Source organism: Amphibalanus amphitrite, unplaced genomic scaffold, assembly GCF_019059575.1.
Source record: "Amphibalanus amphitrite isolate SeventyFive unplaced genomic scaffold, NRLGWU_Aamphi_draft 000258F_arrow, whole genome shotgun sequence".
In the NCBI taxonomy this organism is placed as follows: Eukaryota; Metazoa; Arthropoda; class Thecostraca; order Balanomorpha; family Balanidae; genus Amphibalanus; species Amphibalanus amphitrite.
The window spans coordinates 702,778-709,964 of NW_024881753.1; positions in this window are offsets into that span (position 1 = coordinate 702,778).

Consider the following 7,187-nt stretch of genomic DNA (forward strand, 5'->3'; position numbering starts at 1 on the left):
ACGAAGATTTGGGGCACTTTTGATTCGCCCCGTCCTTTAAGGGACGATTAAGGGATGAGGGATAGGAGCCACAGGTCTGGAACCTTCGACTGAGGTTAGATATTGACCCGAGGAATCGATTGCGACCCTTATTTTGGCGATCAGACGAAGCCTTGGGGCACTTTTGATTCGCCCCGTCCTTAAGGGACGATTAAGGGATGAGGGATAGGAGCCACAGGTCTGGAACCTTCGACTGAGGTTAGATATTGACCCGAGGAATCGATTGCGACCCTTATTTTGGCGATCAGACGAAGCCTTGGGGCACTTTTGACGCGCCCCGTCCTTTAAGGGACGATTAAGGGATGAGGGATAGGAGCTACAGGTCTGGAACCTTCGACTGAGGTTAGATATTGACCCTAGGAATCGATTGCGACCCTTATTTTGGCGATCAGACGAAGCCTTGGGGCACTTTTGACGCGCCCCGTCCTTTAAGGGACGATTAAGGGATGAAGGAAGGGAGCCACAGGTCTGGAACCTTCGACTGAGGTTAGATATTGACCCTAGGAATCGATTGCGACCCTTATTTTGGCGATCAGACGAAGCCTTGGGGCACTTTTGACGCGCCCCGTCCTTTAAGGGACGATTAAGGGATGAGGGATAGGAGCCACAGGTCTGGAACCTTCGACTGAGGTTAGATATTGACCCGAGGAATCGATTGCGACCCTTATTTTGGCGATCAGACGAAGCCTTGGGGCACTTTTGACGCGCCCCGTCCTTTAAGGGACGATTAAGGGATGAGGGATAGGAGCCACAGGTCTGGAACCTTCGACTGAGGTTAGATATTGACCCGAGGAATCGATTGCGACCCTTATTTTGGCGATCAGACGAAGTCTTGGGGCACTTTTGACGCGCCCCGTCCTTTAAGGGACGATTAAGGGATGAAGGATAGGAGCCACAGGTCTGGAACCTTCGACTGAGGTTAGATATTTTGGCGATCAGACGAAGCCTTGGGGCACTTTTGACGCGCCCCGTCCTTTAAGGGACGATTAAGGGATGAGGGATAGGAGCCACAGGTCTGGAACCTTCGACTGAGGTTAGATATTGACCCGAGGAATCGATTGCGACCCTTATTTTGGCGATCAGACGAAGCCTTGGGGCACTTTTGACGCGCCCCGTCCTTTAAGGGACGATTAAGGGATGAAGGAAGGGAGCCACAGGTCTGGAACCTTCGACTGAGGTTAGATATTGACCCTAGGAATCGATTGCGACCCTTATTTTGGCGATCAGACGAAGCCTTGGGGCACTTTTGACGCGCCCCGTCATTTAAGGGACGATTAAGGGATGAGGGATAGGAGCCACAGGTCTGGAACCTTCGACTGAGGTTAGATATTGGCCCGAGGAATCGATTGCGACCCTTATTTTGGCGATCAGACGAAGTCTTGGGGCACTTTTGACGCGCCCCGTCCTTTAAGGGACGATTAAGGGATGAAGGATAGGAGCCACAGGTCTGGAACCTTCGACTGAGGTTAGATATTGACCTTAGGAATCGATTGCGACCCTTATTTTGGCGATCAGACGAAGCCTTGGGGCACTTTTTACGCGCCCCGTCCTTTAAGGGACGATTAAGGGATGAGGGATAGGAGCCACAGGTCTGGAACCTTCGACTGAGGTTAGATATTGACCCGAGGAATCGATTGCGACCCTTATTTTGGCGATCAGACGAAGATTTGGGGCACTTTTGATTCGCCCCGTCCTTTAAGGGACGATTAAGGGATGAGGGATAGGAGCCACAGGTCTGGAACCTTCGACTGAGGTTAGATATTGACCCGAGGAATCGATTGCGACCCTTATTTTGGCGATCAGACGAAGCCTTGGGGCACTTTTGATCGCCCCGTCCTTTAAGGGACGATTAAGGGATGAGGGATAGGAGCCACAGGTCTGGAACCTTCGACTGAGGTTAGATATTGACCCGAGGAATCGATTGCGACCCTTATTTTGGCGATCAGACGAAGCCTTGGGGCACTTTTGACGCGCCCCGTCCTTTAAGGGACGATTAAGGGATGAGGGATAGGAGCTACAGGTCTGGAACCTTCGACTGAGGTTAGATATTGACCCTAGGAATCGATTGCGACCCTTATTTTGGCGATCAGACGAAGCCTTGGGGCACTTTTGACGCGCCCCGTCCTTTAAGGGACGATTAAGGGATGAAGGAAGGGAGCCACAGGTCTGGAACCTTCGACTGAGGTTAGATATTGACCCTAGGAATCGATTGCGACCCTTATTTTGGCGATCAGACGAAGCCTTGGGGCACTTTTGACGCGCCCCGTCCTTTAAGGGACGATTAAGGGATGAGGGATAGGAGCCACAGGTCTGGAACCTTCGACTGAGGTTAGATATTGACCCGAGGAATCGATTGCGACCCTTATTTTGGCGATCAGACGAAGCCTTGGGGCACTTTTGACGCGCCCCGTCCTTTAAGGGACGATTAAGGGATGAGGGATAGGAGCCACAGGTCTGGAACCTTCGACTGAGGTTAGATATTGACCCGAGGAATCGATTGCGACCCTTATTTTGGCGATCAGACGAAGTCTTGGGGCACTTTTGACGCGCCCCGTCCTTTAAGGGACGATTAAGGGATGAAGGATAGGAGCCACAGGTCTGGAACCTTCGACTGAGGTTAGATATTTTGGCGATCAGACGAAGCCTTGGGGCACTTTTGACGCGCCCCGTCCTTTAAGGGACGATTAAGGGATGAGGGATAGGAGCCACAGGTCTGGAACCTTCGACTGAGGTTAGATATTGACCCGAGGAATCGATTGCGACCCTTATTTTGGCGATCAGACGAAGCCTTGGGGCACTTTTGACGCGCCCCGTCCTTTAAGGGACGATTAAGGGATGAAGGAAGGGAGCCACAGGTCTGGAACCTTCGACTGAGGTTAGATATTGACCCTAGGAATCGATTGCGACCCTTATTTTGGCGATCAGACGAAGCCTTGGGGCACTTTTGACGCGCCCCGTCATTTAAGGGACGATTAAGGGATGAGGGATAGGAGCCACAGGTCTGGAACCTTCGACTGAGGTTAGATATTGGCCCGAGGAATCGATTGCGACCCTTATTTTGGCGATCAGACGAAGTCTTGGGGCACTTTTGACGCGCCCCGTCCTTTAAGGGACGATTAAGGGATGAAGGATAGGAGCCACAGGTCTGGAACCTTCGACTGAGGTTAGATATTGACCTTAGGAATCGATTGCGACCCTTATTTTGGCGATCAGACGAAGCCTTGGGGCACTTTTTACGCGCCCCGTCCTTTAAGGGACGATTAAGGGATGAGGGATAGGAGCCACAGGTCTGGAACCTTCGACTGAGGTTAGATATTGACCCGAGGAATCGATTGCGACCCTTATTTTGGCGATCAGACGAAGATTTGGGGCACTTTTGATTCGCCCCGTCCTTTAAGGGACGATTAAGGGATGAGGGATAGGAGCCACAGGTCTGGAACCTTCGACTGAGGTTAGATATTGACCCGAGGAATCGATTGCGACCCTTATTTTGGCGATCAGACGAAGCCTTGGGGCACTTTTGACGCGCCCCGTCCTTTAAGGGACGATTAAGGGATGAAGGAAGGGAGCCACAGGTCTGGAACCTTCGACTGAGGTTAGATATTGACCCTAGGAATCGATTGCGACCCTTATTTTGGCGATCAGACGAAGCCTTGGGGCACTTTTGACGCGCCCCGTCCTTTAAGGGACGATTAAGGGATGAGGGATAGGAGCCACAGGTCTGGAACCTTCGACTGAGGTTAGATATTGACCCGAGGAATCGATTGCGACCCTTATTTTGGCGATCAGACGAAGCCTTGGGGCACTTTTGACGCGCCCCGTCCTTTAAGGGACGATTAAGGGATGAGGGATAGGAGCCACAGGTCTGGAACCTTCGACTGAGGTTAGATATTGACCCGAGGAATCGATTGCGACCCTTATTTTGGCGATCAGACGAAGCCTTGGGGCACTTTTGACGCGCCCCGTCCTTTAAGGGACGATTAAGGGATGAAGGAAGGGAGCCACAGGTCTGGAACCTTCGACTGAGGTTAGATATTGACCCTAGGAATCGATTGCGACCCTTATTTTGGCGATCAGACGAAGCCTTGGGGCACTTTTGACGCGCCCCGTCCTTTAAGGGACGATTAAGGGATGAAGGAAGGGAGCTACAGGTCTGGAACCTTCGACTGAGGTTAGATATTGACCCTAGGAATCGATTGCGACCCTTATTTTGGCGATCAGACGAAGCCTTGGGGCACTTTTGACGCGCCCCGTCCTTTAAGGGACGATTAAGGGATGAAGGAAGGGAGCCACAGGTCTGGAACCTTCGACTGAGGTTAGATATTGACCCTAGGAATCGATTGCGACCCTTATTTTGGCGATCAGACGAAGCCTTGGGGCACTTTTGACGCGCCCCGTCCTTTAAGGGACGATTAAGGGATGAGGGATAGGAGCCACAGGTCTGGAACCTTCGACTGAGGTTAGATATTGACCCGAGGAATCGATTGCGACCCTTATTTTGGCGATCAGACGAAGCCTTGGGGCACTTTTGACGCGCCCCGTCCTTTAAGGGACGATTAAGGGATGAGGGATAGGAGCCACAGGTCTGGAACCTTCGACTGAGGTTAGATATTGACCCGAGGAATCGATTGCGACCCTTATTTTGGCGATCAGACGAAGCCTTGGGGCACTTTTGACGCGCCCCGTCCTTTAAGGGACGATTAAGGGATGAGGGATAGGAGCCACAGGTCTGGAACCTTCGACTGAGGTTAGATATTGACCCGAGGAATCGATTGCGACCCTTATTTTGGCGATCAGACGAAGCCTTGGGGCACTTTTGACGCGCCCCGTCCTTTAAGGGACGATTAAGGGATGAGGGATAGGAGCCACAGGTCTGGAACCTTCGACTGAGGTTAGATATTGACCCGAGGAATCGATTGCGACCCTTATTTTGGCGATCAGACGAAGCCTTGGGGCACTTTTGACGCGCCCCGTCCTTTAAGGGACGATTAAGGGATGAGGGATAGGAGCCACAGGTCTGGAACCTTCGACTGAGGTTAGATATTGACCCGAGGAATCGATTGCGACCCTTATTTTGGCGATCAGACGAAGCCTTGGGGCACTTTTGACGCGCCCCGTCCTTTAAGGGACGATTAAGGGATGAGGGATAGGAGCCACAGGTCTGGAACCTTCGACTGAGGTTAGATATTGACCCGAGGAATCGATTGCGACCCTTATTTTGGCGATCAGACGAAGCCTTGGGGCACTTTTGACGCGCCCCGTCCTTTAAGGGACGATTAAGGGATGAAGGAAGGAGCCACAGGTCTGGAATCTTCGACTGAGGTTAGATATTGACCCGAGGAATCGATTGCGACCCTTATTTTGGCGATCAGACGAAGCCTTGGGGCACTTTTGACGCGCCCCGTCCTTTAAGGGACGATTAAGGGATGAAGGAAGGGAGCCACAGGTCTGGAATCTTCGACTGAGGTTAGATATTGACCCGAGGAATCGATTGCGACCCTTATTTTGGCGATCAGACGAAGCCTTGGGGCACTTTTGACGCGCCCCGTCCTTTAAGGGACGATTAAGGGATGAAGGAAGGGAGCCACCGGTCTGGAACCTTCGACTGAGGTTAGATATTGACCCTAGGAATCGATTGCGGCCCTTATTTTGGCGATCAGACGAAGCCTTGGGGCACTTTTGACGCGCCCCGTCCTTTAAGGGACGATTAAGGGATGAGGGATAGGAGCCACAGGTCTGGAACCTTCGACTGAGGTTAGATATTGACCCGAGGAATCGATTGCGACCCTTATTTTGGCGATCAGACGAAGCCTTGGGGAACTTTTGATTCGCCCCGTCCTTTAAGGGACGATTAAGGGATGAGGGATAGGAGCCACAGGTCTGGAACCTTCGACTGAGGTTAGATATTGACCCGAGGAATCGATTGCGACCCTTATTTTGGCGATCAGACGAAGCCTTGGGGCACTTTTGATTCGCCCCGTCCTTTAAGGGACGATTAAGGGATGAGGGATAGGAGCCACAGGTCTGGAACCTTCGACTGAGGTTAGATATTGACCCGAGGAATCGATTGCGACCCTTATTTTGGCGATCAGACGAAGCCTTGGGGCACTTTTGACGCGCCCCGTCCTTTAAGGGACGATTAAGGGATGAGGGATAGGAGCCACAGGTCTGGAACCTTCGACTGAGGTTAGATATTGACCCTAGGAATCGATTGCGACCCTTATTTTGGCGATCAGACGAAGCCTTGGGGCACTTTTGACGCGCCCCGTCCTTTAAGGGACGATTAAGGGATGAGGGATAGGAGCCACAGGTCTGGAACCTTCGACTGAGGTTAGATATTGACCCGAGGAATCGATTGCGACCCTTATTTGGCGATCAGACGAAGCCTTGGGGCACTTTTGACGCGCCCCGTCCTTTAAGGGACGATTAAGGGATGAGGGATAGGAGCCACAGGTCTGGAACCTTCGACTGAGGTTAGATATTGACCCGAGGAATCGATTGCGACCCTTATTTTGGCGATCAGACGAAGCCTTGGGGCACTTTTGACGCGCCCCGTCCTTTAAGGGACGATTAAGGGATGAGGGATAGGAGCTACAGGTCTGGAACCTTCGACTGAGGTTAGATATTGACCCTAGGAATCGATTGCGACCCTTATTTTGGCGATCAGACGAAGCCTTGGGGGCACTTTTGACGCGCCCCGTCCTTTAAGGGACGATTAAGGGATGAGGGATAGTAGCTACAGGTCTGGAACCTTCGACTGAGGTTAGATATTGACCCGAGGAATCGATTGCGACCCTTATTTGGCGATCAGACGAAGCCTTGGGGCACTTTTGACGCGCCCCGTCCTTTAAGGGACGATTAAGGGATGAAGGAAGGGAGCCACAGGTCTGGAACCTTCGACTGAGGTTAGATATTGACCCTAGGAATCGATTGCGACCCTTATTTTGGCGATCAGACGAAGCCTTGGGGCACTTTTGACGCGCCCCGTCCTTTAAGGGACGATTAAGGGATGAGGGATAGGAGCCACAGGTCTGGAACCTTCGACTGAGGTTAGATATTGACCCGAGGAATCGATTGCGACCCTTATTTTGGCGATCAGACGAAGCCTTGGGGCACTTTTGACGCGCCCCGTCCTTTAAGGGACGATT